Source organism: Pezoporus wallicus, unplaced genomic scaffold, assembly GCF_028554395.1.
Source record: "Pezoporus wallicus isolate ANWC-B61680 ecotype Strahan unplaced genomic scaffold, APGP_CSIRO_Pwel_v1 contig_8746, whole genome shotgun sequence".
In the NCBI taxonomy this organism is placed as follows: Eukaryota; Metazoa; Chordata; class Aves; order Psittaciformes; family Psittacidae; genus Pezoporus; species Pezoporus wallicus.
This window is the reverse complement of record NW_026642307.1, coordinates 407,047-422,574: the sequence shown is the minus strand read 5'-3', so window position 1 is coordinate 422,574 and position 15,528 is coordinate 407,047. Positions and strand designations below refer to the sequence as shown.

General features: G+C 39.3%; 2 protein-coding genes across 6 annotated transcripts in view; one reads left to right on the top strand and one right to left on the bottom strand.

Moving 5' to 3' along the window:
- Positions 1-15,528, top strand: part of KCNJ15 (potassium inwardly rectifying channel subfamily J member 15) — a 274,328-nt gene that overhangs the window by 90,755 nt on the left and 168,045 nt on the right. The gene's annotated exons all lie outside the window — the stretch shown is intronic.
- ERG (ETS transcription factor ERG) overlaps positions 1-15,528 on the bottom strand; it is a 106,690-nt gene that overhangs the window by 33,279 nt on the left and 57,883 nt on the right. The gene's annotated exons all lie outside the window — the stretch shown is intronic.

Below are 15,528 nucleotides of genomic sequence, written 5' to 3'. Positions count from 1 at the left end.
AGGCAGTGCCTGGTCCCGGCTCAGGCAGCCAGCATGCCATTGGGAAGCTACAGGAAGGGCTGATGCTGTCAAAGGGACCCTCCTGCCTGAGCCAAGGCTCCCTAGCCATGCACCTAGTCTGGGCTCCCACCCTCCTCCTGGCCCCCAGCACAACACAGGCTCAGGGGTCACCCTTCCAAAAGCAGCCTTCCAAGCAAAGCCTCCCTCTCTAGGAGCTACTTATGGTGAACATAGGACATAGGGGGTCTAAACAGACAGTAACCCAAACAGCGACTCCCTCCTCCCACCCTAGTGCTATGGCTTTGCCCTGTGATGAAGTGGAACATGAGTGCAGCCTGACACTTCCCTCTCCACCAAATGTGGCCCCTGACAGCACTATGGTGCAAGCCCCAGCACCAGGCTGGTGGAGGAGGCTCGGTGTGCAGCACACCAGATGACGGCTGCCATGGAGGTGGCCAGCTGGCCATGGCTGAAGGTGCAGGGGCCAAGAATAGGGGTGTGAACCGAAGCCAGATTTGGGGTAGGATGATCGCGAGGCAGCTTGGGTGGGCCTGTGCTGCTGCCAGCCCTGTGCTGACAGCCAATGGGAGGACAATAAAACTGTGTGGCTCTGTCAGCAGAGGAGGACGTGGTGGAGAAGGGAGAGGGGAAAGAGAGTGATGGGAAGCTGGGCGTCTGCTTGCAGGCTCCTGCCTTCCTTGGCTACCAGAAAAGGATTTGCACAAGCTCCAGCAGTTGCACGCTGCCCTAAAAATCAGCAGTTGTAGTTGCTCATTTTAAGGGGGTACGCATTTATCATTTCTTTTACTTGCCTGGTTTGTGAGCCCTTGGGGCGCACTCTGTTAATATGACCTATGAAGTTTTCTCTGAAACCTCTTCTTATTACTTCTGATGAAAATTGAGATCATCCCTTCACCTCTGGTATGAGGAATGGGATCCCAAGCAGCCCTTCAAATGCCACAAGACTTGTGACTGAATTACTAACAGTAACGCTTCCTGTTACAGAGCAGGATGCAAAATTCAGGCAGCTATCTGCACCATTTCATTAGTGCTTTTCAGACATTGTCCAAGTGCAAAGGTCACCCACCAAGCTGTCACCATTAACTCCCCAGTTAACACCCCTGCTTTGCACGCTCTTCTGCCAGCCTGCGCCCAGCTACTGAACTACTGTCTCTTGGGTCTCTGGGGGCATGAAGAGAAGGGATGCCAGAATAACACTTCTCCTTTTTCCCATGCCTCTCAGACTCCTGTGTGTTTCTGGCCTGCTAAAAGCTGTTGCTGGTGGTGGTCTGAAGCTTTTATGATAAGCTGTTTCTGGGAAAGCCTGCAGACAGCTCTTGCTTTTCAAGGAGGAGCAGGGTGAGGTGGCTGCTGGTCCCTTGCTCCCCAAAGATTGCTCCCTGGCTAAACTGCCCTGAGAGACAGCTGGAGGACTTGCTGTGCTTGGGTATAAAGTAGCATGCATCATATCACAGGAACCAAAGAAAGAAAATGTTACACTAGAAGGAAAATAGAAATTTCTTTCTTAGCAGTCCATAACTGTTTTTCCAGGTGATCACAATGCATCCCATTCCTGAGACTATTTACTGCACAGTTCCCTATTTTCTGCCCCACTGTAGAGCTAGCAAGTGAGCCAAACCCCATGAAATAAAATGTTAATTTTGGAAGAGCTAGCTCCAGTATATGCATGAATGTGTGAATTATACAGGACAAAGCAGATACAAGGTTGCAAATACAACAGGCATAATGCTATTTTACTCTGTAAACCATTTACTAATAGACCTTTTCAAAACAGGCTTCAATCACTATATAATGGATATTATTTCTCATCCTCTCACACATATGTGAAACAAAGCAAATTTATTCTGGTTCCTATTAAACTTGACTCCACTTAATGTAAGTTAATTTATGAATATTTAGGGTAAGTATAACTGTAAACAACAACAACAAAAAAGGGTTTTCTATTTATTTGCATTACTAATAACAGTATATATTGCTTGTGCTATGGATGCCTATTATGTTGCACAAACAGGTAAAGTACACACATTTTAACTTCCTCAGGAGGACAACAAATGCTGCAAATATGATCCCAATTAATAAGGGTTATGTGAATATCTAAAGACTATGACAAAAACAAGACAAGCATAAATTAACCCAAGAGACAGACTCAGACTTCATTCACATTTCAGGAGAAAAAAAAGCCTCATTATTCATGGAGAAATAATTATTAAAAAAGCTCATTTTACTAGCTGGAGTTTTGTTCTGATTTAATAGCAAACGCTCATCTGTACTCCATCCTGCTAGTTATCAGTTAGTGCACGCTGACAGGTCTGTAAAAACTCTGTAGGAATAACTGATTTTCTGCCAACTTTACACACTGTTGGGTCAGTCCTTACGTGGAAGACTTATGAATGTGTACTCTACGATAGTGAGTATCTCTGATAATTTACTCCAAGTACTTACTGATCTTTGCTGGCCAGTCTTGAAGGACAGCAGGACATGCATCACCCCTCTGCATCACCCCTCCCTTGAGCACATTACAAAAGCTGAACTGGCCATCTAAGCTTTTGCACAATTTTGAGGAGTCAGCATAACCGAAGAACATTGTCTAAACTAGAATTAGCCTTACTTCCTCTTTAACCATCTTTCCTCTCTCACATAAGTGAGCTTGAGGTTTCAATGTGGGAAACATGGAAACTATGTGTAACATCTGCTCTGCTATTCATCCTGCCAGCCAGGACTCAGGCATACCAATTGTCCTGTCCTTCAAATGCAGCTAGGACCACTGATGTCAATTTATCAACAACCCCTACAGGTGATATATGTGGTCCTTGAATATTCAAGAAAACCATTTTCTGCAACAGACAGGTGGGAGCCGTGTGTCCACGGTTGGCAGCTGCTGCCTGTCTTCCTCGTAGTGATCTTAAAAGCTGAGGATTTCTGGCCCAGGCTTTTCTGAATCCAGTGACCTTGCAAGGCATGGTGATGCTGAACCATCAGACTTCATACAACCCAATACAACCTCATGTGAAATTTGTATTGTGAAAAGCATAAAAATAGCATCAAGAAGTACAAAGCATTTCTCAGCTATACAAGAATATGACATAATACGATATCCCCCAAAACAGACAGAAAATGTGCTTCAGCTGCTCCTTCCATGCATCATTTCATCTTGTCTTTCCTTGGTTTCACCTTAGTAATTAAAGCCTTCAAGCCTTAAACCTACATAAGCTATGAAAGAAAAGCAATAATAGCAAACTATTTTACTGAACAGCTGACAGAAAGCAGTATAGATATTTATTTCTTAAACACAGGGACTTAAAAATGTGCTTTTTCCTATAATTCTAAATGCAAGATTTTGGACCAAATGTAATATAAATACCGTCAGCATTCACTGTGATAAAGAACAGTCACATGGTCTGGCCATATATAAACGTAGACAAAACTATCAATACTGACAATTTTTTTGGCAAGGTTTTTTTACATATGGATACCAGTTCTATTTCTAGTAAATACTTTTCATTACTCATTTGCTCTTTTTTTATCATCCATTATAATGCTGTTTCTGGAGCAGTTTGGTAACATTAAGCAGTAAGTGGGCTAAAGCAAGGTAAACATTTATAAATATTATAAAATAGATGCTTTTAATCTCACCGAGTTTTGTACCTTTATGGTAATAATTTTAGTAGTGGATGGATGATCTTGGATTTCACATGACAATAATATATTCTTATGACAGCTCAGAAATGAAGCCTTTCATTTCTAGTAATCAGTGTCTGGGACAATGTTATATGAACTAAGCATCACGTACAGTGGCATCTGGAGAAGATCTTTCATGCAAGTCAGTAGAGAGCTGTTGGTATTATCTGAGCTCAATATTGGACATGGATTTTCTTTATTTCATCTTCCCTTCTGCACATACTCTTATGACATCACCAGCAAAACATAAAAATCTTTTCCTTCATTAAGAGTTTTTTATTCTTTTCATCACTTGTACTTCTTACTTGGACTTTCTGTACTAATGATAAAAAGAGCAAAATGACTTCTCTATTTGGTTTTGACCTATACTTCACTGATAAGTAAAAATGAAAAAATAACGGACTGACAATTTGTAGAACAATAGGTACAGCAACGCCTTTAAAGTAGGCATAAAGTCATGAGGACAAAGGTGTTTACTTAATCAAATGCAAGATTACTTGGCCTACAAGCATGAAATTACAGGAAATGTGACTGAAGTAGCTCCTATCAGTATATGAAAGAAGGCCTGTCTTTTATATGCAATGTCAGGATTTAAGAGCAAAGACTTTTTTTCCTAAAGTTTGATCAAACTTAAGAAATGATTAAAGGTGGCAATAGGGTGTGCAGTTGTCTCGCATAATTTGTTTGTGCTGATGGTTACTGGGTTAAGAATACTTCAGCAGTATTTTAAAAAATTTTGGAGGCCATTCTAACCTGGAGGTGCTTTTTCTCAAGTTAATTCTGATTAGGGAACATGCCACTTTGTGCATGACATACGTTTGTCTGCTGTCCCTCCATGTCATCAACCCAGCTTCCACTTTAGACATGATATCATTTCCACTTGTTTGTACAGCAATCAAATGGAATCATAACTCCAGGAGGTACCCTCGTAGTACGTGTGTGTATACATATATCTCAAAATACTAAGATCATTTTTTTTGTTGTTTTTTTTTTTTTTTTTTTTTAATTTCTTATAATAGTCACATGGTTTACTGCTTAATCCCTGTGACAGAAAAGGTTTAGTAGATCTTTGTTTATGTCAGTTGTCTGCCCAAAATCTATCAAATGACTTGCCGCTCAAAAAAATGTTTCTAGAACTTTGACAATCAGGAGCATACTGGCCAGCACTGTCAAAATCCTAGCAGGCAAATAGCACAGTAGTAGGATGAAAAATATTGACTGCAAACCAGTTGGACACTGGGCATGAACTACACATAAAGAGGAGGATGCATGAGGAGAAACAAATAAAGCAACAGCCCTCATTGTGCACTGAGAGATGCTGCAGACAGTAAAACATATTTATTACTTGTAGAGTCATCTTGTTGGAGTCAGCAGTCCCACACACCAAAACAGGCCTGTTGCCCTTGACTATGAGGGGCTCGCAATAACACTGGAATTGAGAAATTTTAATTAGCTTCGCCATATGGCATTGCATTTATATAATCTATATTTGTCATTGCATTTATATTTTTTGAAACACAATGGTTTTATATTTCTCCTCATTAATGTAATCAGCTTCTAGTTCTTCTCTAATCTGATTTCATGATAATATATACACAAATACAAGTTTAGACCTCCACACAGCCACAATCCATTCAGACACAGGCTGTTTCCTATCACTTGTCGGATGTCTACGGTTGGTCAGAAAAAATAATTCTCCATTCTGTGAAGAACTCTGACATACTGGGACTTATTTTCATTTTAAATTAGACACAAACCTGTTATATGAAAACTTTTACCAAAACATTTATTAAAAGGAAGAATTGTAACACAGTGGTGTGTGTTCTGAAGATGTCAAAATATTCTAATAAACAGTGATATTTGGAGAGGACCTGCACTTTCTGAAGGAAGATTGTTCTGATTAAGATCAGGCAATCAGCTCTATTAAGTGTTTCCATGCTTTTTTGCACTTCCTATCCCTTGTGTACTTGTTGAAATTGTGCGCGATCCAATTACATACATTTGTAACCGAAAGAAAGAACAGGCAGAAGTGTGCAAGAGAGCACATGGTATGCACCTTGGTACACAGCCACTCCACACTTTACCAAGTCACTCTTCTGCCTTGCTACTCTTCTTTCTATTCTTCCCCAGACTGCATCTTCTGATGCTCTAGGAAGCTGTTATCTGGAGTGAAAGCCTAATTTCAAACAGGCCAGGAATGTAAATTCCATGCTGGGACAGAGACCATACATGAGGATGGACACCAGAACCTCACAGAGCAGGCAGTCTTCCAGTCTGAAACTGCTCATGTCTGCAACAGGCATCACACGATAAAGCAAGCTGTGGTTGAACTGCTTAAAGAGCTTCTAGCCAAAATTTGCAGTACGGCTTTAAAGACAAGTCTTTAAGCCTTGGGTTCATTGCATCTAGCAATAATCAGTGAAACAAGAGGCAAATGATTGATGTTTCAGCCTTACTATACCTTATTAATCATGATGCTCTTACAACTCTCTTCTGACCATTCACTAAAGAAGCGGTTTTTTAAGACATTCAATATGGTGTGTGGAGCATACTGGAAAAGGTTACTACTTAAAATGCAGTCACCTGAGTCAGGAATTGTAGCACACATCTGGAATATGTTTTCCTTCTAAATTTCTGAGTCTTGGATTCATTAGATCAGACAAAAATCCACATATTATATTCATGAGAGAGTTCACGAACAACAAAAAGCCTTGGCAAGTACAAGATAGGAAAGACAGATGTTGTCCTCACCTCCACCCATGAGAATCTTATTGCCAGCTCAGCTAACATCCTTCACGTATTTGCAAAGAGCACTTGGGTAGTCAGTGTTAATCCAAACACAGGCCCAGTGCTGCCACTTATCTGATTATCTTCACCTCTTGCTGAGAAAAATACAAAGGATGTTTGGAAGCAAAGGAGAGACACTGCCACAGTCCCTCTTGAAAAAAAGGAATAATCAAACATCCATCAAAATGATGTTATGAAATTGCAGGCTAGATTCATTTCTGGGAAACAATAGCAGATGTTTAAGGTCTGATCCTGCAGCCCTCTGTGTAAGCCATCCTCCTGGCTTCACCAGGACTAGTAATGTGAATAGAGGTCTCACAGCTAAACCCAAAGGTTTAACATTTTGTGTCTTAATGAACAAATTCTGAAACATTATGAATTCAAATGCAGACTGTGGTGCTTTATCATCATTTCTAATATACGGTCATTACTGAAATGTCAGCAAACCCTGTTTTTGCCCAAGCTATTTTAGATACCTCCTTTCATCATAGGGTAATATCTGTAGCATGAGGCATTCACTCCAGTTGCTCAAGTGCTGCATAAGATAAGACAAAAATCATCATTCCACTAATGCAGATGGGGAACCTTTTGTGAGAATGGATAAAATTGGGTTTTTGCTTAGAAAGCATATCCCCTTCATTCCAAGCTCCATGCCATATTTGGGACTACCCTGCATCTGACACACTAAAATTATCACACGAAGTACAGTTGATGAAACACTGACTTCCAGAGATCAGGAAGTGTCCATGAACATCTGATTCAAAGAGCTGCCATTTCATAATTATTTCATCTGCAGTCTTCAACTAGCAGTAAAATGCAAATGAATAGTTTAACCCCTAACCAAGAGTTAACAAAGGGAAATAGGAAACTTTCATATATGTCTCATGCCCTGGGCACCATCAAAGAAATGCAGTGGGCTTGTTCAAATGCAGTGATGAAAGCCTCCACCCTGCATCTGCTTCAGTGCATGTTCAATGCCCAAGTGACTTCAAGAGGGGTATGCCTGGAAGCAGCTCTGCCCATGCCCATGCCCAACCACCAAAGAACTGCACCAGGCTTCTGAATTAAAGTGGACCTCAAAATTCACAAGACTGTATCAAAAAGCCTAGAAAATGAAGCAGACAAGCTAGTGCTATACAGTGATGAGTCTGATTCTGATTTGCCTTCTGCATGAGCAGAGTGCTGGCAATCTACCCAAAGGCTGAGGCAACAACACGTTTTATCTGCTGCACCAGCAGCTGAATGAACAGCGTTAGGTGGCTGTACGGCTGGAGCAGCACAATGATTGGTTGGGCTCAGAATACATATTCCTGAATAATTACGTCAACTTTAATTCAACAATGGTAAAAACAATACAATTGTATCCTGCAGATTGTATATTGTATGCACATTTTTAAGAAACTGTGGCTTTGTATGCTTATTTTAGCACTTCCATCTACATAAAGAGCTGTAACACTGAAGTTTGAATGACTTTTTTCAGTCAATACAATAGACTTTGCTTCCTTTTAATTTTGATAGTATTGGCAATTATGAACTTGAAGTTTTATCCTTCTTGCCTGTTAACCTGTAAGGCTTCAAAATGCCTAGAAAACTGGGAAAACTTGGATATAAAATTCCATTTCTGCCTCAGCCCAGGGCTAGCCTGTTGCTTCTACCTTGTCTTTCTAGTACAGGACTTTACTGCTCTGAAGGAACAGCTAATATTCTACTTTGTTAAAAAATATGACTATCTGGGGGCTTTTCCAGAAACTTTTCAAGCAAAGATTTCTTTGGCAAAACAGGTGGCAGGTTTCTAAAGTAGCCAGCAGCCCGACTGGAAGTGAACTGAGGCTGCATGCCACACCCACTGTGAACTTTTGCTATTAGATCAAAATAATATTGGGAAAGAGTCTTGGGACCACAGCAGCTGCGCAAAACAAGACACCGATCCCACACTAGGCATGCAAGCCTACCCTTTCCTTTGGCATTATGGGCAGTTTGAATGGGATGTCTTCAAGGATTACTACCCATTTACTGGAGTTAGTCATTTGTTCAGAACTTAAGGCTTTGCTTGAACAAGGTAACTGCTCTGGTACTTCGGCTTTGGAAACTTTATTGAGAAAACTCTTAATGATTAATGATAATAATGATTATTTTCTGCCTTATTCAAAAGACTTGTCCAGTGTTATCACAAAAGGGTAACATTTGCAGTTTTTTCCTGCCATTTAGCCCAAACTGCAAAATTATACATTACATTTATACTATGCTCAATATTTGTTAACTGTGGTGGGTTGACCCACCACATATTTATTTCTATGCAAAATTATATATGCCTATTTTGTGTATATATATATATATGCACATATAAGTATACATACACACACATTTTTAGATAATCCCTCCTCAACTTCTGAACAAATTTTAAAGTAAAAATAATTCAGGTATTAAAATACTTTTCTATAAGGCACACTATGTACCAAAGATAAACTCATCAGCAGAGTGATGAGAAATGTATAGAAGGAATGAATAGATCATTACAGCCATTGAATCGATGAAACAATTAAATATTGGATAAAACTGAAAAGAGCACACAAATTTGTTTCCTTTGCAGTGAACCTTTGGTTTTAACAAATGTCTAACAGCATTAAGGAAATAACAACTGGATTACGGCCATGAACTGAGCTTCTAGGTGACCCATCACTTCCCTGTAGTGCCTCTGTGTGTGGTGTTTTTGCACGTGCGCACACGTGCGTGCATGTGTGTGATGAGTCACATTCTGCTTGGAAAGACCGCAGTTACGAGGGACCTTAGCTTCAAATGTACCTTTAGCTATCCCAAAGAAATGGTGGGAAAGCAAACTGGGCATGTTCTCCATTAAATCTGGCTGGTCCTCTCAAACCAGCAGCTGGGCTCAGCAATCAGCCTAGGGAGAGTGAGGGGGAACCCTTCTTGGGCATCTGCAGGGGTGCTTTCCTGAAACTCAACTTCTCTTCAGGGACCCCTTGGAGCTGGAGATCCTCTTGCCAGCTGCCTCAGGCTGACAAGGTCTCAGATGCTCCCCCGTGTTCACCTTCACACATATTTAAAATTCTTACCTTCCTATTTAAAGAACAGTTATTGCATCCAACACATTAATTTGTTGTCTGATAGCTTCTGCAAACTGCTTAAGCCATCTTTATTTGTATGGATGCTTTTATTTACTTCCAAGTGTATTTGTCTTGATATTTTTTGCTGACTTCTCTGCATCAGATAACTGGAATTAAAATGCAAATTGCTATTGCTTTTTAAAAACTCACTACATTAAGGAGTGCTCTCCACTTTTGCATAACACTAAGGGAAAGTGGTTTTGTTTACATTATTCTTCCTTTTCCTCAGCCACCTTTTATTCTGGATCTTCCATGCATACACTGAGCATATACATATATAGTATTATAAGTTTCTCATGGTAATCTCCTTTTTATGAACACATAGAATATTGCTTAGATGGGCAATATTTCTAAATTCAGAATGAACTTTCCAAGTATGCCCACTGTGTATATAAAATATGACTTCCTGTCATGATAACCTTTACAGTGTATAGCCTCACATACCTTCCTGTAATTGTTTATAATGAATATCTTGCTTCATACTCCAGCACGCGTTATTTTAGTCATTTGCCACAAAGCATGACTAATGAAATTAACGCAGGGTTGAATGTCACACACAGTATTATGTCATTTCTGTGTATGCAAAGATTAACGCAGGAGAGTGCTTAGTAAAATAACAATAAAGTGTGTGCTTATGTTTAAGCACATTTTACCTGCTCTGCTGAACCAGTATAAGGTAAAGATATCGTTACGTTTAGCTCAAACATTAACTATGAGATCAGTCAAAGAGAGTGGTATGGTTTTCAATATATTACAGTTAGACAGGTAGCCAAACCAATGGATCAGAAGAAAAAAGTTGTTTCATACCTTTGACAGACAGAGGTTGGAGTGAATGTTCTTTGTTTGTCCCAAAGCAAATAAAACAGAACAACCACAACAAGAAAACCTCACATACAAAGAAAAAATTGCTTTGTGACAGTAAAAACAAAATTAATCCCAAATACACCTGTGGTTTTGCTTTTAAACTTATTACTTCATTTAAGCAATGTAAAGCAATGTCTTTCTAGACAAAATCACCAATCCAAAATCACAAAATATTATTACTGAAGAAAATTAAATTTTATCTTTTTTTTCCATTTTTTTTTAATGAGAACTACCTCACAAATTCATCTTTATTGTGCAACTTCTGGCTCTGCAACCATGCTTTCTGTTGAATCTCATATGCAGCAGAAACAGGTTCTGGCCAATTTTTAATTGTACATGTGAAGAAGAAAAGGAAAACATACATGGCAATAACTTCGATGTGGCAACAAGAAAAATCCTGCAGTTCTTCCCTGTAGCAGTATCTTTTCTTAAGTAGTGATTACCAACATTACCACTCTTATGAAAACCATGCCTTGCAGCTCTGATACTGACTGCACTTTTCACTGATACCAACATCAGCTCCAGAAGGAAAAGGCCACCTGCTGTCATTGATGAAAAGTGAGCAGAGAAGTCAATGAAATTAAGACAATCTCAAGTCCAGAACCCTGAAAGATGCATTTACTACAGCAGTAGAAAATATTAAGATGTTTTTCTCCATACCTCGACAGTAAGACCAAGTGTCTAATAAGCATTACTATATGAAGTGAAGCTGTGTGAATGCAAAACTTAAGGTATGCTAAAAGAAAATATTTTGATTTATTTTTCTTTGGTCTGCATTAAAAAATGACCCTCAAAATGCCTTTATATACTGTATGCTATGCCTTCAAACATACAGGAGAGGTATGCAGGCTGTTTCTCTTTTTGGCTGTTTCCCCAAACAAACTCATTTCCTATAAGCTATTCCCGTATCTTTCGTGCCACATCCAGCTTCCAGAAAAACAGCAGGAAAACAAAGTGTGAACTCAAAACAACCCATTTCCACAGAACAATGTGCCATACCAAGGAGAGAGAGAGAGCTAGAATGGGGAGAGCTGAGGAGAGGGGAAAGAGAGAGAGGGAGAGATGTTTTGACGCTGTCAAAGGACTTAAAGGAGAAAGGAAGGAGGAACTTTTAAAAGTCGCAGGGAGGAAGAGTTGTGTAACTGTAAATATGCAACAGGCAAGTTGCCAACTATTTCAAAGGATCTGAGGTTTCAAAATCATCGAGAAGACTAACTGATTTGCACTCTGAGTTTTGAGCTTCCAGGAACACCTTTATATGTCTGAGAGCCAGAAGCTACCATATATTTTTATAGACTACTCAAGCCATACTTGGTCATAATTTCAAGTTGAATCAGTAAGGAATGTAAACAGACACCGTTTATGCTTCTCTGCAATCTAATAAAATGAAAGCATGGACTAAATAAAGCAAAATGATACATGTCGTTCTGTAAGAAAGGAAAACCAGAAGATCATGTTGATTTAGTTGCTGTCTGACCTGAGCAATCTCCAAAATTCCTAGTATTCAGTAAACCAAGCAAACGCATACACTAAACTCCCACAGGTGTAGTGCATAATGGTCATTGAAACACATGTGGTAGAAGTCAATGATAAATGTCATTATGCCATTTTAAAATCCTGCTTCCATATTGGGCTTGTCAAGGATATAAAAGCAGAAAGAAGGAATAAAAGTAAGACAGGAACAAATTATTTCAGCTTTGCTGTTCATGATAATTACACAACTAAGAAAGAAATATTGTACACAAGCTCTTACACAAGTAAGAAGAACCAATAAAGCAACTAGAATGCTTTTCCCAAAATCAAGAATCTACCAGGTTTGAAATCTTTGGGGAGGGAGACACTGCTTTTGCAGTGAAAAAAAATAAAAGTAGTATATTTCTTTTTTCTGTTGGCAAAAGATGCAAAACCACAGACTTTGCAGTCACTCGTAATTAAAACCCACAGTCCAAAAGACCACCATGTGTCAGAAAGACCTGGCATTACTATGAAAGGTATACTCTACAGAGAAGGAGATATGGGGCAACACTCATGTCATGGTACAATGACTTCCTACTGCGGACTTATAAACTGCCATAGCACTGCAGCAAAAAGGATCTTTCAAAGGCCTCGATAGTATTTAGTAACCATGACTGTTGTGCAGTGCTAGATGCAAGAAATAAATGAACTGCTATCTTAGGCGCAGAACTAAGGCAAAGCAGTAGTTAGAGTTTGTCACAAAACACTTGCAGCTAACACAGAAGGGACACAAGCTGAGGGCAATAAATTCAAAGCACAAGTTAAGTGCATGGTGTGACCAGTGTGACTGTCACAGTTGTGCCAGAAGTTATTTTTCAATTAGAATGAGATACACAGAAGATACCAAAAAGTGAAAGGCTACTATGCATGTCAGACAAGAAGTGGAGTCGAGGTGAAGAGACTGAGGAAAGCGGCGGGAAAAGCAAAGAGCTATTCAGTCTGAAGCAAACCCAGCTAAAACCATAAAAATGACTTATACTTGTCCTGTCTCTCTCTGCAGCTGTTTTCTCTGGCTCCACTCTAGCTGATCTCCCTCTCTGTGCCAACATCATGGTGGCAAAGGGGGAACTGGATGGATCTCTCCATGTTTAAATGCCTTTCAATGGCCCAGGACCGCTCCTGGACCTCACCGTGGAAAGAACATGCAGGAGTGCAATATGCAATGTGCAATAGTGATGGTGCCCTCCTGCTCGCCCCTGTCAGCTGCAAACCCTCCCTGCTATAGATACCTGTACAGGGTATATCCCTGCAGGCTCCTGCTCCTGATGTGGCAAATTCCCTAATGCAGCACATCCCACCAAAGGGAAGATGGATCTCATCCCTCTTGTGCAGAATCCTCCTGCCCTACTGCAGCACTGGGGCTTGGCTTTTGATAATGTCAAGAGCTGCCAACAGCTGAGGTAAGCCAAAGGCAACATCAAGCTGGTAACAGCACTTGACATGAGCACAGGAAGGTGGGCTTTTATTCCTTATTTTCCCTCTGAGCACTTGACAGACTGAAGATTAGAATTTGAGCAACGAAATTCTTATATATTTTCTTATATATTCTTAATATATCATTGAATTCGCCTGGAACGCATCCACTTAATGAGGCTTTTGTAGTGATGGGTGTTCAATACATTTGCAAGTCAAGCAAATAATTACACACGTAAGCACCCAGCCTCAAGCATCCGTGTTTGCACTAGGCATCTGTTCAAAGCATGAATTTCTGAAGATTTTAATTCTGCAGCCAGCCAAAGACAAAGATTGCTGAGGATTTCAAACACTAACTTTACCAAACAAAATTATTATTCAAGGCAAACTAATTTTGTTCCATCAGGGTTAACAGAAACACAGAATTAGTTTTAGTAAGAGAACTCTGGCTTGTCTGAATGTCTTAGAAATACACAAAATCTTTCTTATAAGACACTTCCAGAAAGACAAAAATCTAAACCAGATCTTCAGAAAACAGTTCTTTTGTAAGGATATGGAAAACAGATCTAAGGCTTCAGGAAGATTTTTGCTTCCTCATGTTGGGTATTTCAACACTGACCTGGCATGTTTTAAAGCTGTTTATTACCCTCTGAAGCTTCAGACTTCAGTCACGACTATGGAAAAAATGTTTGCTAGAAACAGCTAAAATTCCTGCTGCATCTTTTTGTATTCTATTTTTTCTACAAATAGGTTTTGTACATTAAGTACACTAAATATTACATTTGTCACATGCCCAAATAATTTTTAATCAGTTATTTTAAAATCCAGTTCTTATTTATGCAGTTCTCAAAGTCCAGAGTTTCTGATTCATTATTTCTAGTAAGATCCCTGAGGATATTTTTTCTAACTCTTACAATACATTTTAGGTTACAGTGAAATTGCCAATTCTTGCACTGAAAACTACAATTCTTGCACTGAAAACTGTCAGCTAAAAATTTTGCATTCCACATTGATCTTTAATACGAGCACTTCCATTGACATAAATAGAACTATTTGTAAGTAAGTGCTAATAGCCTTTAATTTATAGGTGTTCCTCTAAGCACTAGAATAACTTCAGCATTAACTGAGCTTTGTCACAGCCTATGAAATTTTAGCAACTGAGTAATGTGATGTCCTATTTCATGCCAGATGATTAAAGTGCAGAGAGGTTAGTAATGACACCAATTCTGTGGGAAATAGAAAAGCTCTGAAAATCACAGTGAAAGTGTCCCAGATGGGAACCTGAAAAAAGCAGCTGTTTCTGAAAATAGCAATTTTTTCAAGCTATACTGTGAATTTTTGAATATAACTGAAAAGCCTCCTTTCTAGTGCTCTGCCCAAGTCATTAACAATAGGATCATGCATGGACAATACTTGCTGTGATTCATTGGTGGTACATAACTTTCTGTTCCCACTGGGCTTACAACATGAGAATTAAAAAAGGTAAAATGCCCTGTACTTAGCCAGCAACAACAGGAGTAATTAGCAGATTATTGATTATACTTCATTATCATTATTTAGAGGGAAAGATACTCCCACACAAGCAAGCTATTTTTCCAAGCATTTCAACAAGACCTAAATTTGCAGAGTCAGGTAACTGTGTTTCTGGTGGAAAGGGGTGTAAGATATTTCTGTGAAGATCAAATCAGTGTGAAACCAGTGCTGTCCTTCAGAAACATGTGTTTAGAAGTTGAAGGCAACTGAGGATTACATAAAGCAGAGAAATTGCAATCTGAGTGAAAAAGAAGAGAGAGGAAGAGATGGAGTATTCTAAAGGAGATCAAAGAAATCTAGAGAAGGAAAGAATATGGATTATTAAAAAAAGTCTGAAGTCTATGAGACTGGAAGATTCTGCTGTTGGCTGGAGTACAACAGAGTCAATCAGAGAAACTGCGAAAGTCAGTCAATCATGAGGACTTTGGTGTGCTGAAGATATCCACACTGGTTACCATTTTTATGACAGAGCATCCATCACTTAGTTTTGCAAGACTTTAATATATAGAGACGAATGAGGAGTGATTTTTTTTGAGCAGTATGCAAAGCTAACTTTAAAAAAAATTCATTTTATTTCTAGTTCAGAGTTATG